This window comes from Molossus molossus, unplaced genomic scaffold, assembly GCF_014108415.1.
Source record: "Molossus molossus isolate mMolMol1 unplaced genomic scaffold, mMolMol1.p scaffold_m16_p_7, whole genome shotgun sequence".
Taxonomy (NCBI): domain Eukaryota; kingdom Metazoa; phylum Chordata; class Mammalia; order Chiroptera; family Molossidae; genus Molossus; species Molossus molossus.
The window spans coordinates 94,304,438-94,323,076 of record NW_023425401.1 but is presented as its reverse complement, the minus strand read 5'-3'; the positions used below and the strand labels follow the sequence as shown (position 1 = coordinate 94,323,076).

The following is an 18,639-nucleotide window of genomic DNA, read 5'->3' as shown; positions in this document are numbered from 1 at the left end:
CATGGGGAGAAAAGACAAAGAATATATATTAAAATAGCTCTCAATGGTGATATTAGAGTGACCTTTTTGTCTTCTTTGTGCTTCTGTTATCAGTAGGGTACCCTCTGTATCCCCACTTATTAACGGTAGCAGTGAGGTTCTTGGGGTGCGAGAGGGAAAAGAGTTTCCTGTCGCCCCCATGGGAGGATGAGGTATCATGGAAAGTTTATTGATGATATAAAATTAAGGGGGCTCCCTTCCAAGATCCCATCTCCCTCTGTCTTGCCATGGAAAAAGTCCAATCTTGCCTTCAGAAGGGTTAGGATTAAGGCCACTGCCCAGAGTCTCTGCTCCATATTAAAGCATAGTCCAGTCCAGCATCTAGCTAGCTTAGTTTGTGTTCCCTGCAGTTCATAAGTCCATTACATATAGGGTCCACATGGCCCATGGGTCATGTGGCTGCTTAAGGCCACATGGAGGGCTAGTGCACAGGTGAGTGCAGGTCACAAAGCAAGAGAATGCAAGGGAGCAAGAGCGAAGCAAGAGAGAGACTTCCTTGGGGATTTTAATTCTTTGTCTGGGAGCTTAACCAATTAACCCTTCAGAATTTCCCCCACTTGTATTGGCTCCACCCTTCTAGCCAGTGATCTTTGTTCCCCTGACTAGAATGGCAGGCAAGTACCTTCCCTAGGTCACCCCGACTTCCCTGCGCACGCATCCATTTTCCCCTCTGTTCAATCCCTTCATTAATATTAATAACTAGCTAATTATGACAATAACATTTTTATGTACTTTTCTAAAATTAACACATATTACTTTCATAATCAGAGAAAAAGGTGTGCTTTCTAAAGAATGAATTACAAAATACAAAATAAAATTAAGAATTCTGTATGAAAAGATTGCACTATGGTCAAGAGCTAAAGCTAAAAAACTAGAACTGAAAAAATATCACTCTGACATGAATGTTACAAAGCATGATAGAAAACCTAACATATAACTGTGGAATCACAAAATCAACAAAGTATAATAAAACTGGGCAGGGGGAGATCAGATGACATGTAAATGAGCTTCATCTTTCATAATTTCTAACAAGAGATTTAAGAATATTATTTAAATTTAGAATTAAGCAAGATGAAAACAGAAACATATTATAAACCTTCTAAATCATTTGAGACAGAAATCAACAACAAAAGAATATACAGCAAAAAGCAGAAAATAAAAGACTGAATAAAAGCAGGAAAAATTAAACACAGAAAACTTAAAATAAAATGACAATATTAATACCAAAGATTTATTACAGCCATACACAAAAATGGCCTTAAATAACATAATGGGGTATCTATTGAACTGGGTGAATAGTAGAAACATCTCTATCTATTCATATAATAACAAGGTGACTCATAAAAGGTAAAAGATGAAAACCTTGTTAAAATTAGGGAAAATTTAAAGAGAAAAGTATTAGCTGTGTGAAAATAATAATTATACAATAACAGAGTTCAAATCATGATGATTATATAATTTGTGAGTCCTTTTTTTTTCCTTTATTGATTTTAGAGAGAGAGGAAGTGAGAGAGAGACAGAAACATCGATGACATCGACTGGCTGCCTTCTGTATGCCCCCCACTGAGGATTTGGCCCACAACCTGGGCATGTGTCCTGACCGGGAATCGAACCGGCGACCTCTTGGTGCATGGGTCAATGCTCAACCACTGAGCCACATCGGCTGGACTAAAATTTTGAGTCTTAATTAAACAAAAACAAAAATAAGCACTCTCCTGCAAGAAACATCAGAAAATAGTTTAGGGCAACGACTATTAACATCAGCCCTTCATCAAGTTCTTTATTATCCTTCCTTGTAGACTTCTCAAAGACCTATAAAACCCACCATCACTATTGGTATAGCTTTCCTTCTTAATTCTAAGGACTAAGCAGGAGACATTAACCTCTCATATTACATATGTCAATTACAATATCAGTTAATTACAGTCGGCCCTTGTTTATCGCGGTTAATCAGTTCCAGACTCTACTGCGATAAATGAATTTCTGTGAAGTAGGATTCTTTATTTATAAATAAAATATTTTTGCAGTTAGAGCATAGAAAACCTGTTTACAACCTTCTAAATATGTTTTTAACATTAGTAGAGCCCTCTAGATATGAAATAACACCCTTTACTCACCATTACACTCATAATACCAAATATATTAGACAAAATAAGAGAAAATGAGACATATTGGACATTACAAGTATATTATTATTATACATTTTATTATACACACACACACAGTTCTTACACACAACCACCAGCCTATGAAAACAGTACAACTTGTTCAATGATGAAATGACGAAGATGAAGAGATGTACTGCACAGCAAAGAAAAGCAAAGTTACTGCTCCTCTGAAGGCACACCTCAGAAAGAGTCTTCGGGTGGTGCAGTATCTTCAGTAGGTGCGTCATCATCATCGTCGTCTTCCACTGAAGGAGCACTAGGAGTAGGCAGTGGGTGTCTGGGTGCATGGCTGAAGAACATCGTGATAGGCAGTTGCTGGTGCTGTCTTTTCATACGTGTGAGGAGGCTTTTGTAGCGTTCTATCACTTCATCAAGTGTATTCCAGAACCGCAATGCACACATCATTTGTGGGTCCCATTTACCAATCACGTCCTGTACTACCTTAATAGTTCTCACGACTTTGCAAGAGATTCTCAAGCGTAAGGCCAACTTTCTCCTCCTGACCCCCAGGAAACTCTTGCTGCTCTTCCTCCTCCTCACTCGCAGACTAGTCATCTCCACCAGATCCTCGTCAGTTAGGGAATCCAAGTATGTTTCCAGCAGCTCATCCACGTCATCACTGGTCATATCCGCGAAACCTTCTCCTCCCAGTATCCAGGCTAGCCTAACTGCCTTATCCACTGCCAAGTTGCTTTTATCCTCTGGGGTGAATCCTCTGTAGTCGTGGACAATTTCAGGCCACATCTTCCAGCTGGCCTTCACAGTCTCCGTCTTTATGTCCTTCAACACGGCCTGGATGTTCTTCAGACAGGTCACGATGGTATACTGCCACCAGTACTCCTTCAGCAAGAAGTTCTCCTCAGGGTCTAAGCCTTTGACGAGGTGCTGCAGGGTGTTTCACATGTAGAGAGCCTTGAACGCGCAAATAACGCCTTGATCCGTGGGCTGGATCAGTGAAGTGGTGTTGGGAGGAAGGAAGTCGATGTGCACACCGTCATAGGATAGGTGTTGTGCATGACCTCTACCACTGTCCATGAGAAGGACATTAAACCCGAGTCCCTTCTCTGTGAGATACAACTTGACTTGGGGGATGAAGCACTCGTGGAACCAGTCCGATGACAGCTGCTTCATGATCCAGCCCTTGTCATTGTGCATCCAATGCACTGGCAGCAGGTTCTTGTTTTTACTCTTCAGGGCTCTAGGGTTCTTGGCCTTGTAAATAAGGGGGGGCTTGAGCAAAAATCCCTCAGCATTTCCACACATAACGATAGTCACGTGATCCTTATACGCCTTGAAGCCACGGACCTTGGCCTCATCCTTGAAAATGAATGTCTGGGAAGGCATTCTTTTCCAGAACAGTCCTGTTTCACCCATATTGAACACCTGTTCTGGATGATACTCACCCTCCTCAAGGATCTTCTGGAACATACTGTTCACACAGTCTTCTGCTGCAGGCTGGTCAGCAGAGGCAGCTTCTCTGTGGAGAATGACACTCTTCAGACGATATTTCTTCTGGAACTTCTCAAACCAACCCTTGCTCGCCTTGAAATCCATGCACGTTGCAGTAGAGGGTCCTGGTTGAGGTTCATCCACTATAAAGCGCTGGTAGAGCAGCCTCGTCTTCTCTCGGATGACCAGTGAATCGAATGGAATGTTTTTCTTGCAGCTGTTGCTGATCCAAACAGCTAGGGCAGACTCCGTTTTCACTATGAACTTATTATGACTTGTCACAACGTGCTTTGCTTCCTTGTTGAAAGAGACAGCAGCCGTTGTACGGATGTTCTTTTCATTTTTACAGATGTAGCGAATGGTACTCATTCAAGTCGTAATGCCGGGCAACCTCCACAATTTTCTTGCCATCTTTGATCATATCCAAGAGTTTCACCTTCTCCTAGATGATAAATATCTTCCTCTGGTGCTTAGTTTCATCATCAGAAGGCTTAGAAGAAGCAGCACATTTAGGAGCCATCGTGGGGCTTAGATAAAAGTTCTCAGAAATCGCAAACACTTATAAGAGCAAAGATGTTTCCGATGCATAGTGATGTAGACGTGTGTATGAGAGAAACAAACTTGCACGAGGCTGAGCCAATCAGTGACCAGGATAGTAAGAGGATAGGATAGCCAATCAGTGAACAGCACACTCTGATTGGTTTGGTTTCACCACACCCAATTTTTTGGAAAAAAGTTATTGCCCACACACATAAGGAGTGGTGGAGAGGTTGCACCTGGAGTTGAAGGATTTGCGGGGGTGCTCGAATACATAGGCCTACAGTCCATATGTACAGTAGTTTTAATTGTAATTGTAATACAGGGGTGTATAATTGACTCAGACAACTGAGTGCGCACTGTATCATTTTCACTGTCTCAATCAACTTTTTAATGAATATATTTGAAAAAAACGCAATAGAGTGAAGCCATGAAAGTTGAAGCACGAAATGGCGAGGGACAACTGTCTCTCTGTATCTAAAAGGAGAAATAGCCAACCCCCAGCCTCTGCTGTGGAGCAATCACAGGTACATAAGTACCTGTGATGTTCACTTACAACTATCTCAATGTCAGCTAATCCAGGCTGGCTAGTGACTATGGTAAGGCCAGTATGAAAAAAAATATTATATGACAAAAAAATTGTATACATGAACCAATGAAACAGGGAAAAGATATACAGAGTAAGAAGCTCTGTTTCTAGCAACAAAAAAAACAAGACCAAAACACCGTTTTAAGTCCTTCATGACTAATTTTAACATTTTTATTATTGTCTGAAAAAATAGACAAAGGATAAGCAAAGGAAAGAAGTTATAGAAGACACAATTCAGTATATAAATTAAAGGATTAAATAATAAAGATTAATCTACTTAGGTTAAATTAAATACCTGCCATTTTAAAACAGTATATTTAAAATGCAAAATGCAAATAATAACTAAGAACTGGTCAAGAATAATTGATAAGGGAGATGGGTTGAGGACCAAATTGGCTTCCTATCTCCATCAGGGTTAATTTAATTTTAAAATATACACTTTTATTCCTACCATTGCAGGCTGAAAACTGAAGGTAATAAAAATAAACCACATTAGTGTCTTTTAGACTACAAAGGCAAGGCTGTAATTAAATTCTTCCAGTAAGATTACTAAAATTTATAGTAAAACACATAAACAAAAGAAATATAAAATACAGTGTTACTTTTTCCAAATTCTATGTCTCTCTTTGGCATATTTTTTAAAATACTATATCTATACCTATCTATCTATCTATCTATCTATCTATCTATCTATCTATCTATATACTACCAATTAAGTGTCAGAAACAAACTATTAAAATTCATTATGAGAAGATAATTTATTGGACATTTTGGGTTCAATTCAAGTCAGCAAATTAAAAATCTGTTTTTGCTTAAACATGCTCAAACCCTAAGAGTTTTTAAAAGAGTGTAGGATTCGCCCTGGCCGGTTTGGCTCAGCAGTTAGAGTGTCGGCCTGCGGACCAGAGAGTCCCCGGTTCGGTTCCCGCTAAGGGCACATACCTCGGTTGAAGTTTGTCCCCGGCCCTGGTTGGGGTCATGTGGTTGGCGACCACTCGATGTGTCTCTAACATTGATGTTTCTCTCTCTCTTCTTTCTTCTCTCCCTCCTGCTCTATCTAAAGATAAATGCAAAAATGTCCTCAGGTGAGGATAAAAAAAAAATAAAAGAGTGTAGGATTCAAATCTAAAATATTTTCCTTTCTGTAGTTACAAACACCCTACTAAAACCCGTACCCTTTTGTTAAATTATATGATAAAATGGATCTCGAAGAAATCAACTTCAACTGGAATCATAAGACCATGAAGCTTGGCCACAAATTGGTTGGACAACCTTAAGTACATCACATAATCTCACAGGATTTTTTTTTTTTTTTTATCCTCACCCGAGGATATTTTTCCATTTTTAGTTCAGGTAGAATGGGAGGGAGAGAGAGGAAGGGAGAGAGAGAGAGAGAAACATCGACGTGAAGGGACACATCGAGTGGCTGCCACCCGCACGACCAACCAGGGCCAGGGACAAACTGTAACCGAGGTACGTGCCCTTAGCGGGAACCGAACCTGGGTCTCTCCGGACCGTAGGCTGACGCTCTAACCGCTGAGCCAAACTGGCCAGGGCTCTCACAGGATTTTAATTCCTTTATCTGCAGTGCAAAGGAAAAGGATGAATTCCTTGGTCTCAAGTTTCTTCCCGCTCTTATAAAGGCAGGGAAGTTTCACTGCACAATTCTATGAAACACCATTCATGAGGCCACACTGACATTCTACAATTCTATGAAAACCTTTACATCCATCACTCATATTATCACGTATAATCCTCCTTCTACGCATCAGTCAGTGATAATATACAATCCAATGATTATAACAGAGCTCATTATGTGTGATCACTTCACTGGAGTAACACCAAAACAGTACAAGAATGGGTACCTGCGGCCAATGGGATTATAATCTATTTTTAATAAATAATAAATGTATATAGCATAAAATGAGACACACAAAACAGCACACAATAAAAACCCATAATTCAAAATACAAAATATTCAAATCAACTTTGAATATTTCTGGATGTAGAGAGTTAAAGAATATACTATAATAATTATAACTTTTCTAAATATCACTTATATTTGTACATACTATAGAGGTTTAAGACTCATTTCCAAATACATTCCAATTTTCACATAGGAGCATAATGGGGAAGGGGCTCTACCTATCATAAACTGAAAAAGCATTTATTCAACAAATATTTACCATGTTCCATATGCCAGACACTGCTAGGCTCTGGGAATACAGTAGTATATAAAATAGACAGAATCCTTATTTGTGATGCTAACATTCAAATGAGAAGCTGCAGAAAACAGAGTTGTAACATAATTAGACTGATGAGTACCATAAAAGAAATGGGGCTAACACTGGACAAGAGACTTCTTTTATTTGGGGCAGTAAAAAAACTGCTGTGCCCTGGCTGGTTTTCTCAGTGGTTAGAGCATTGGCCCACAAACCTAAGGGCTGTGGATTCAATTCCTGGTCAAGGGCATGTACCTGAGTTGCAGGTTCAATCCCCAGCCCCAGTTGGGGCAGTTGCAAGATGCAACTAATCAATGTGTCTCTCTCACACTGATGTCTCTCTCTCTCTCTCTCTCTCTCTCTCTCTCTCTCTCTTCCCCCTCCCTTCCACTCTCTCTAAAATAATCAACGGAAAAAATATCATTGGGTGAAGATTAACAACAACAAAAATGCTAATTACACTAATTACAAGGATCCACTCATGTAAAAATGAAGGAAAAGTTAATTCTTCACAAAGGAACCAATAAGTTTAAAATCCTAGCAACAGAAAATAATCTGACCAAGGAAATCTGAGAACTGGGTGAAGTCAGATAATGTCCTCACAGGCCCCAAGTAAAGGCAAAGGCGGCAGGGAATCTCTAAGAGGATCTGAGAACATACAAAATCAAAAACAAAAAAACAACAAGGCTGATTCTAGACTCCAAGAAGATTTCAAAACTATCCTACAAATATATTCTTAATTTTAGAAAGACAGAGACCCAGCCTGAAAAGAACTTTCAGGGAACAGAAAACAAATTAAGCAAAGCATACAGAATAACAACTCCCCACAGCCCAGAGTGATAAGATTCATATTCTTTTTTTTTTTTTTTAATCCTCACCCGAGGACACTTTCTCGTGTTTTTGTTTTTTGTTTTTTTGGTTCAGATAGAATGGGAGGGAGAGAGAGGAAGAGAGAGAGAGAAACCTCGATGTGAAAGGGACACATCGAGTGGTTGCCACCTGCATGACCAACCAGGGCCGGGGACAAACCGCAACCGAGGTTCGTGCCCTTAGCAGGAACCGAACCTGGGTCTCTCCAGACCGCGGGCCAATTCTCTAACCACTGAGCCAAACCGGTGAGGGCAAGATTCATATTCTTAATGATTCTTGGTGGGCAGAGGTCCAAGCAACAATAGACCTCAAAAAGTACCACAATAGCAATATATATTAAAGGTGCCTCTTCACAAAGTAAAATACCTGGAAAACATAGATATAAAGGCAAAAAGCCTTTAAAAGGCTCAAGAGAGTCTAAATTTTTAAAATACTTCACAAAGAAGAGAGAGACCTTGAGCACAAAGCTCTAAAACTACATTGGCTCACCCATCCCTTCTGCCTACTTAAGTTCTTCCTTCAAGAACTACTGGAATACTAAAATGAAAGCTGAAGGAAAATACTAAATGTGAAACAAACATTTTAACAGATTTTTAAAAAGTGAGAAAAATATGGCCACCAAAAAGGATGATTATTATTTCAAAATGACCTAAAATTAAGAAAATAGTTGAAGTTTTTAAGCAGCAATAAATCAAAATTACAACAGTTCAGAAATATTATGACAATGGGAAGAGCTATTAAGATTCAAAAAATGAGGGAGAATAGTTTTCAGAAACAAAGGCTAAATTAGAAAGAATACAAAAAGAAAGAGACTTCCCCCACAAAAGCCCAAAAAAGAAAAAACAGATTAGAAGATGAGTGAAAATAATGCACCAGCAACCAAATAAAGCAACAGTAATTAGGTGATCCAATAAATACATAATTGGAACCAGACAGGTATTTCAAATTATGCTGCAAGCAAATCTTCCTAAAGTAAAACCTGAATCTACACAATAAAGGAATACACAGTGATTAAGGAACTTTAACCTAGAATATTCCTAATATAAACTATTAGACTTGAAAGACTTTTTAAAAGTGTTTTTATTGATTCTAGAGAGAAAGAGGAAGAGAGAGGGAAAGAGAGAGAGAGGGAGAAAGAGAGAGAGAGAGACAGAGAGAAGTATCAGGCTGCTGCCTCCTCTATGCCCTCCACCAGGGATCAAGCCTGCAACCCAGGCATATGCCCTGATCCAGAATCGAACCAGTGACCTCCTGGTGCATGGGACCACACTCAACCACAATGGCCAGGACTAAAGACTTTTTAAAGTCATTTAAGCATCCAAGTAAAAAGACCAAGTCACTTAAAAGAAAAAAAAAAATCATGAAGTCAAGAAACTTCATAACAGTCATATTTTATACCCAAACACAATGAAACAAAAAATTTTTAGATAATCAAGCACAAAAAATAATGTGAGTCTAGACTTTATATACAGTATAGTCAAACTGTGCTTCTTCAAATTTAAAAAGCATGGACAGTTAATAATATGTAAAAGTTCTTTGAGCCCTTCCTGAGAAACTACAGTAGTCCCTCGCCACTTCACGCTTCGACTTTCGTGGCTTCACTCTATCCCGAGGAATAACTGTATACTGAATAAAGAATCCTACTTCATGGAAATTCATTTATCGCAGTAGAATCTGGAACTGATTAGCCACGATAAACGAGGGCCTACTGTACTAAAGAACTATATATATCCAAGAAATGACTTGAAGATATTCAGGATAAAATCTGGTCATATGAACTAAAGATATTTAACTACAAATATTTAATCATAAAGATAAAAACGACATAACAGTATGTAAATATGTTCAGCAACAATGTATAAATAATAGACTAAAAAATGGGAGTACGGACAAAATAAGTGGACATTAGAGTAGACCAGAGATTTTCAATAGGTGTACCTCAAGAATTTTTACTAAAACATACAATACTTGACTATTTAGTCAGGGGCACTGACCTTTCCCTTAGACTGTCAAATTTTTAAAAATACAACACCCGTCCGGTACAAATGAATCAATATTATACCTATTTTTTGTGGCAGCTCAGCAAAAAATGTATGTTTTATTGTCCCGCAGAATTTAGTAATTAGTTTATGTGTGCCATGAGATGTAAAAGGTTGAAAATCACTGGAATAGACATATTAACTGCCTCACAAATATTAAGTCCTAGAAGAAAAGGATCATCATTTAATTTAGATGCTGGGAGAGAGGAAGGACAGAAGTAATGAAGAGGTTCCTAGCTTACTTCCTTGGGGAGACTTAAGAATGTTATATTAAAAGACTGAACTGAAGGGAAGCAAAAACAAAACAACAAAATAAACCACACACACACAAACACACAGACTCCATCCTAAATGCCAAAGGAAACTTACTTTAATAAGAAAAAGACACAGTGAAAGATTTTATGTTCATGTGTATATGTAAAAAAAATATGCCACAAAACACTAGGTTAGAATTGAGATCGATATCAATAAACAAAATTGGCTTATTAGTTAATAAGGCAAAAACCCAATTCTATGATAAATACAAGAGACATAAATAAAATAAGGTGATTTCAGTAGTTATATATTTTTAAAAGATTAGCAAAAAGAGATCAGGAAAATGCAGATAATAATGCAGGACTAAAGGGGGAGCAGGTGGAGGTGAAAGAGGGTATATGGGGGGATAAATGGTGATGGGAAAATAATACAGGATTAAAATGTTTATATAAGACACAATGAAATTCAGAGCCATAAGCAAGAACAAAAGAGTACTTTAAATAAATCGCTATAGTTTACAATATACAATAATGCTAGGTATTATTAACAAAATTCAAACTTCAAAATGAAACACCAAAAAATAAATAAATAACTTTCCATGTAAAAAGTTTTAAAATTCTATAAAAATAATTAGGTCAAAGGAGAACTACAAAGCAAATTATAAATTTCTACAAAATAAAAGCAATAACAATGCGACACTTTCCAATGGAGCTTTCTGCAATGATGAAAATATGCTGTATTTGCACAGTCCAATACTAGTCACTAGACCCATGTGGCTATACAGAACTTAAAATGTAGTTAAATATCACTGAGGAACTAAATTTTTATTTAATGTTAAGTCCACCTTGAAATGCTACGTGGATTTAGTGGTTATCAGATAGTATAGCTCCCTACAGTACAGTAAAAAAACAGTAAAATTTAGTAACTACATCAACATAAACTAAAAATTAAACATATGAAAAAGTTTAAATGAAAAGGGAATAGGCAGCAAAATACAAATATCAAAAAGTAACATCAAAGTAGAGACTATTTTAAGAAACACACAGCTACTTTGCACAAGCCAATGGAGATAACTGTTAAAACTCAGATGAAATCTGTAACTCTTTGGGGGAAAAATTGTACCAACTGACCCCAACAGACAGAAAGTCTAAGTAGAGAAATTTCCAGAAGAAAAAGAGACGGTTATCAGAACTCAACCATCAAAAACACCAGGTACAGGTAATCCCAGTAAGAAAATCTATTAAAACACTTAAAAATAAGTGTTTTATTTCCAATATTACTTAAACTTTTCAAAAACATTAATAAAAGATAAAGGCACATTTCAATGAAGACAGCATAAACAGATATCAAACTTGATAAAGACTGCTAATAGAAACACAGAGATAATTACAAATCCTCATTTATACTAATATAAAAAATCACATATGAAAATCTAAATAATAAGTACTAGAACAAAAACCTACAGCATTAAAAAGAAAAAATCAAGACCTAATAAAGATTCTTCTAAAAATGTAAGGGTGGTGTATTATTAGTCTCCTTGTTAATATAATTTATCACAGTAATACAGATAAAGAGAAAACTTATTCAAACATCTCAATACATGCCCCGCAAAAAGCATTTGACAAAGTTTAACACTCAATGAAGACAAAAGCACTAAATTTAAAAAAAGCAAAAAAGTTGACGGATACATCTTTAACGTGTGTGTGTGTGTGTGTGTGTGTGTTATCTCCATCACCCAAAACTAGTACCTTATTTAACAGTTAAACGTGAGAAGCATTTCTGCCAAAATCAAGGACAAAGATGCCCATCATCACCAGTACTATTAACTTAAAATTAAGGTATTAACCAATACAATTTTTAAAAGAGAAGCTTTTAAAAGGAACTTTACAAAGGGACTTCCATATTCAGCGCCAAAATCTAAAAGGCTGTAAGTCATCTATCACTCCCATTTATATAACAAAATAAAAGCTGAACAAACTGAAAATCAACCTTTTCTTTTCTTTGGTATGTGCCCCTACTGGGAACTGAACCCAGGTACTCTCTGGTCCACAGGCCGATGCTCCAACCGCTGAGCCAAACCGGCTAGGAAGAAAATCAACTTTTCTTAAATCACTCAAACAGCTGAGGTCACTGGGGAAACCACCAGCCTGTAATCTGGAGAGACAGGCAAAGTCAGAATCACAACTGAGATCAGCTTACTTGAAGCTGAAGCTACTGGAGCCAATAACTGGTAGGAATAATTAAAAGGTCATTTTGAAAAATTTCTGGAGACTGAACATGGACTAGCATGAGACATACACTTCTAGGGCATTTTCTTAAGGACCCCCTCTCCACTTTTGCAGGTTTTACTTCCAGTAAATGAAGATGAGAGTAAAATCCTTGCCTGAAACAGAGTAAGGGAAAGCAATCATTTTTAAATACCCCCAGAGTATTCATAACAAAGGCCAGCCTTCTAAAGGCAACTAAATTACCAGAGCCTTATACTACCTGGAGAAGGGCAATTAGCCAAGTCCAGCTTCCTCTAGCCTTCCTTTTACACATAAGGGGGAAAAAAAGAAAGGCTAAGAAACAGTTCCAAAAGTAAGAGTCCAGACTCAAACACAGTAAAAACTGAGATGTAAATTAAAATTAGAGAATGCTTCCCCACTCCCTCACACCTAACCACCATAACAGGATTAATGTATAAAAACAGTAAATTACAACTGACAGAGCTATAAGTCATGAACTCTACGTAAGCAGAAGTTTTCAGGGAGCCACTACCCCCCTCAAAAAAAAAAAAGAAAAAACTGGGGAAAGAAAAGAACAAGGATGCTGGAGGAAAATAAAGCCTCTAGCACCTAGGGAAACATCAAACATTAAACAGACCAACTTCTAACCCGATGAACATAAAATCTCAAACTAAAAAACCTAATTATTTCAGTTCCTATTACCCAATATATCTAGCTGGCTTTCAATAATAATAATAACAACAACAACAACAACTTCAAAAGCATACTGAAAGGCAAGAAAAAACAGTCTGGAAAGACAAAGCAAGCATCTGAACCTTACTCAATTATGACACGGGTTTTGGAATTATCAGATAGGGAACATAAAACAACCATGACTAATACTTATGATTAAGGGCACTAATGGACAAAGTAGACAACATGCAAGACTGACAGGTAATATACAGTGGAAAGTATCGGTGAACTTGAAGATATGTCAGCAGAAGTTCCCAAAATAATAAAGAAAAAAAAATTTAAGGAAAAGTATATCAAAGAACTGGAGGGAAATTACAAAAGCTATAAATATGCATAATTTCAATAACACAAGGAGAAAAAAGAAAAAAGGAGCAAAAGAAATATTTCAAGTAATAAAGGCCCTGGCCAGTATTACTCAGCAGTTAAGAGTGTTGGCAAATATATTGAAGGGTCATGGGTTCAATCTCTGGTGAAGTACAATCCCCGGTCCCAGTTGGGGCACATGCTTGGGAGGCAACCAATCAATGTGTCTCTCTCACATCAGTGTTTCTCTCTTTTTCTTTCTCTCTCTCCCCCCGCCCTCTCCATTCTCTCTAAAAGTCAATGAAAAAAATATCCTCGGATGAAGATTAACAACAACAACAAAAATAAATAAATAAAATAATAAGGGCTGAAAATGTTCCAAAATTAATGACAGACACCAAACCACGGATGTAGGAAGCTCAAAGAAAACCAAGTAGGATAAACACCAAAGTCTACACAAAGGCATTATTATATTCAAACTGCAGAAAACCAAGAAACAGAGAAGGTCAGGGGGACAGCATGAAGTTTCCTCAAAAATTTAAAAATGAACTGGCATTTGACCCAGTGATTACACTTCTGGGAATATATCCTAAAAAGCCTGAAACACCAATCAGGAAGAATATATGCACCCCTATGTTCATAGTAGTGCTATTTAAAATAGCTAAGATCTGGGAACAGCCCATGTGCCCAACAGTAGATAAATGGATAATAAAGCCATAGTACATTTATACAATGGAATATTATGCGGCTGTGAAAAAGGGGCTCTTACCCTTTGAGACAGCATGAATGAACCCGAAGACTATTATGCTAAGCGAAATAAGCCAGTTGGAGAAAGACAAATATCACATGATCTCACTTATATGTGGAATCTAATGAACAAAATAAACTGATGAACAAAACAGGTCCAGAGGTATGGATGCATGGAACAGAATAACAGATCTCAGTAGGAGTGTGGGGGGCACAGAAAGAGATTAACAAAAGAACGTATATGCATATATGCATAACCCATGAGGTAAGACAGGAGTTGGGTGGAGGGGGGCAAAAAGGAAGAAAATGAGAGACATCTGCAATACTGCCAATAATTTTTTTTAAGTGTGGAACAATGAAATAAATTGTATATAAATCACTTAAAAGAATAAACAAATTTTTTAAGTTTTCAGAAATTTCCCTAATTAGTTTTAGAGAAAACATTATGTCTACTAATTGGGTTTGATGACTTAAAAAAAGTGTTTCTTTCAGATCCAGCAGGATTCATTTATCTAAAGATATTTATATCTTCAGAACTCACCTGGGTGGATGACTGACAGTTTCTATGTCTGACACATATAAAACACAATAGCCCAAGTGCAACTACAGCCTATGGACTAAAGGGTCTTGGGTTCGATTCCTGGTCAAGGGCACGCACCTGGGTTGCAGGTTCCATTCCCAGCCCTGGTCGGGGTCACATGGGAGGCAAACAGTTGATATGTCTCTCTCACATTGATGTTCCTCCCTCCCTGCCTCCCTCTCTCTCTCCCTCCCTTCCATTCTATCTAAAAATCAATGCAAAAATATCCTCGGGTAAGGATTAACAAACAAACAAACAAACAAATAAAATGCTCAAAGAAATGATGATGCAGCCCTGATGTTTGGTTTTTATTATTCATCAAACTTTTTTAAAGACTAAACATCACAAGAAAAACTTTGAAACTATGTATAAGGACAGATGTTAGCTGGACTTACTGTGGTGATTTATTTCTCAATATATTCAAACATCAAGTCATAATGTTGAACACCTGAAATTGTTACATGTCAATTATACCTCAATCTTATTTTATTTATATGTGTGTGTGTGTATATATATATATATTTTTAATTTTTAATCCTCACCCAAGGATATTTTTCCATTGATTTTTAAATAGAGTGAAAAGGAGGGGCAGAGAGAGATTGTTTGCCTCCCACATGAATCTGACTGGGGCTGGAGATCGAACCTGAAACCCAGGTATGTGCCCTTGACCAGGAATCGAACCCGTGTTCCACAGGCCAACACTCTAACCACTGAGCCAAACTAGCCAGGGCTATACCTCAATTTTTAAAAACGTATTAAGTACACAAAAATATATGGATATGAAAAAAAGACTTGATAAAACTAAATCAATATCTTAAGGGATAAAAACTAGGTGACTTTTTAACATAGAGCATTCTTGAGTTTTAAACAAATTTACACACTGAAATGTATGTGTCCACAGAAAGTAAGTATACTCTACATATCAAAAGCATTTTTCACAATCACACAAGAAGATTTTTTTTTTATTTCTCACCCGAGGACATTTTTCTATTTATCTTCAGATAGAGTGGGAGGCAGGGAGAAAGAGACAGACAGAGAAACATCAATGTGATAGAGCTACATCGACTGGTTGCCTCCTGCACACCCAACCAGGGCCGGGACAAACCGCAACCAAGGTACATGCCCTTGACCAGAATGGAACCCGTAACTCATTGGTCCGCGGGCCAACGCTCTAATCGTTGAACCAAACCAGCCAGGGCTAATTTTTGATATACTATAAAATAATTTGTTTTATAATATCAAAAAGATAATAAACTTTTATAATGTTGATACAAAAAGAGAAGATAATAATTAAAGAAAAGACCCCATTTACAAAAGCAACGAAATAAATTAGATATAAACTTTCCAAATGTTTTAAAAATCTTTTAAAATATTTTTTAAAATATCTGAGGAAAATGTTAAAACAATCCCAAAAGGCATATAAGTAAACATGGAGAAAAAAAAAGATATATGATGTCCCTACACAGAAAGAATTATCATTATAAAGAGGTCAATTCTCTCCACATTAATTTATACCTTAATTTCACCTAAAAATAAGAAGTTTTTTCCTGAAACCAAGCAATAAATAAAATTGATAAAATTCACACAGATAATAGTTTATATTAAAAAGTAAACCAGTCCAAAAAACCTGAAAAAGAGCAAAAGAACAATGAGGAAGAATTAGACCCTACCATATGATAAGCATATAATTAAAACAGTGAGGAATTTCTGCATGAACAGACATTTATGAACCAAATAAAAAATATCAAAATAGAAATTTATAAAGTGTAATAAATGAAGATAGTATTACAAATCAGTGAGGGAAAGTATAGAATTTATAATAAATGATATTAAAACAAGTGCATAGCCATTTAGAAACAACAAGATTTAGATTTATACCTTCATCCTGGCCGGTTTGGCTGAGCAGTTAAGAGCATCAGCCTGTGGACTAGAGAGTCCCGGGTTCAGTTCCCTCTAAGGGCACATACCTCAGTTGCAGTTTGCCCCCGGCCCCAGTTGGAGTCATGTGGGTGGCGACCATTCGATGTGTCTCTCTCACATCCATGTTTCTCTCTCTCTCTCTTCGCCCCTCTGTCACTCCTGCTCTGTCTGAAGATAAATGCAAACAAATGTCCTCAGGTGAGGATAAAAAATAAAATAAAATAAGAAAAGATGTATACCTTCACACTGTACACCATGTTAAATTCCAAAAGGATCAGAAAAATAAATATAAATTATAAAAACATACAAGTACTGGTAGAAAACATAGGTAAATCATTACAACTTGACGGTGAGGACATACACCCTAAATATAATTCAAAATTCAGAAAAAAAAGTAAAACCTGACACATCCGCCTAAATAAAAATACAACTTTCATAAAGTAAGAAATGAAACCATCCCTATTTGCAGATGGCATGATTTATTTACATGGAAAAATCTCAAGGAATTTATCTGCAAAACAAAACTCCCAAAACTAGTGAGTTTAGCAATGTCGTAGAATACAAGAACAATACACGATGATCAACTATATTTCTATGTATGAACAATGAACAAGTGGAACTCAAAATTTAAAAACACCAAACCATTTACAGTTGATTCAAAGCAAATGAAATAAATATAGCAAATCACGTACAAGAGAATCTTTATCCTGAAAATTACAAACTGCTGATGAAAAAAATCAAAGACAACTAAATAAGGGGAAAGACATACTGCATCCATGGATTGAAAGACTCAACATAGTAAGGATGTCATAAGAAAAGTATTATAGCCCTGGCCGGTTTTGCTCAATGGTTAGAGCGTCAGCCTGCAGTCCAGAGATACCCGGGTTCAGTCCCCGCTAAGGGCACCTACTTCGGTTGCAGTTTGTCCCCAGCACTGGTTGGGTTGTGCAGGAGGCAGCCACTTGATGTGTCCCTTTCACATCAATGTTTCTCTCTCTCCCTCCCACTCTATCCGAACAAAAAATAGAAAAATGTCCTCAGCTGAGGATAAAAAAAAAAAATTACAGAATTGTAAAATCACAGAAGTTACAATCCCATAAATCAAATTTGAATTGGAAATGGCAGTATGAATTCAAGATATATTTTACTCGTCAAAAAATATTTCTTTCCTAGCTATGTTCCCTAAAAAGGTATAAAAGGAATGGCAATCCTGTAGCAATAAGCATCCCTAGTTTCCAATTGTGAACATCATTCCCTCATCAGGACATGATAAATAAAGGACATCTTCCTGTGCCAAAAAAACTAGAAAATAAACAAAGACTAATGAGGTCATGTCAAACAAACAAAAGAGCAAGCCTGAAGGGGTTCCCACTTTCCAAAGATGTAACAATCTGGCATCAGAAAGAATGATTACGGAAATTTTAAAAAACACAATGAATATATAAATAGCCTAACATTCATAAATGCTTTTCTTTTTAAAAAAGAAAAACATTGATCGGTCTGTGACAGACCTGAAAAGAAAAGAAAATAGGAAAAAAATAGACACCTGGAGGTATTTATCAACTCCCTACTCTAAAAATTCGTCATTAAAAGGAAAGAATTAAGCATTTATTTTGCTTTTCCAGTAAAACTGTGTTTCAGAGTAACAAAAAAGCTGCAACAGATGAAGGAGAATTCTATACAGGAAAATTCCAGCTAATAAATGGGAAAGGAATAACAGAATTCAAAAAATCCAATTTTGACACCTTTAATGAAGCAGCATATTCTAACAATTGTTATCTTTACATATTAAAACCATTAATGAAAGTTAAATAGGAAACGTTACAATAAAGGAATCAAGTTGTCGCCCTGGTGGGTTTGGCTCAGCGGTTGGAGCACCGGCCTGCAGACCAGAGAGTCCTGTGTTCGGTTCCCGCTAGGGACACATACCAAAAAAAAAAAAGGAATCAAGTTGTCACTCC

At 36.9% G+C, this 18,639-nt stretch overlaps 1 protein-coding gene across 5 annotated transcripts in view; it reads right to left on the bottom strand.

Moving 5' to 3' along the window:
* The window catches only part of MKLN1 (muskelin 1), a 208,495-nt gene that overhangs the window by 128,114 nt on the left and 61,742 nt on the right, over positions 1-18,639 (bottom strand). The window lies entirely within an intron of this gene.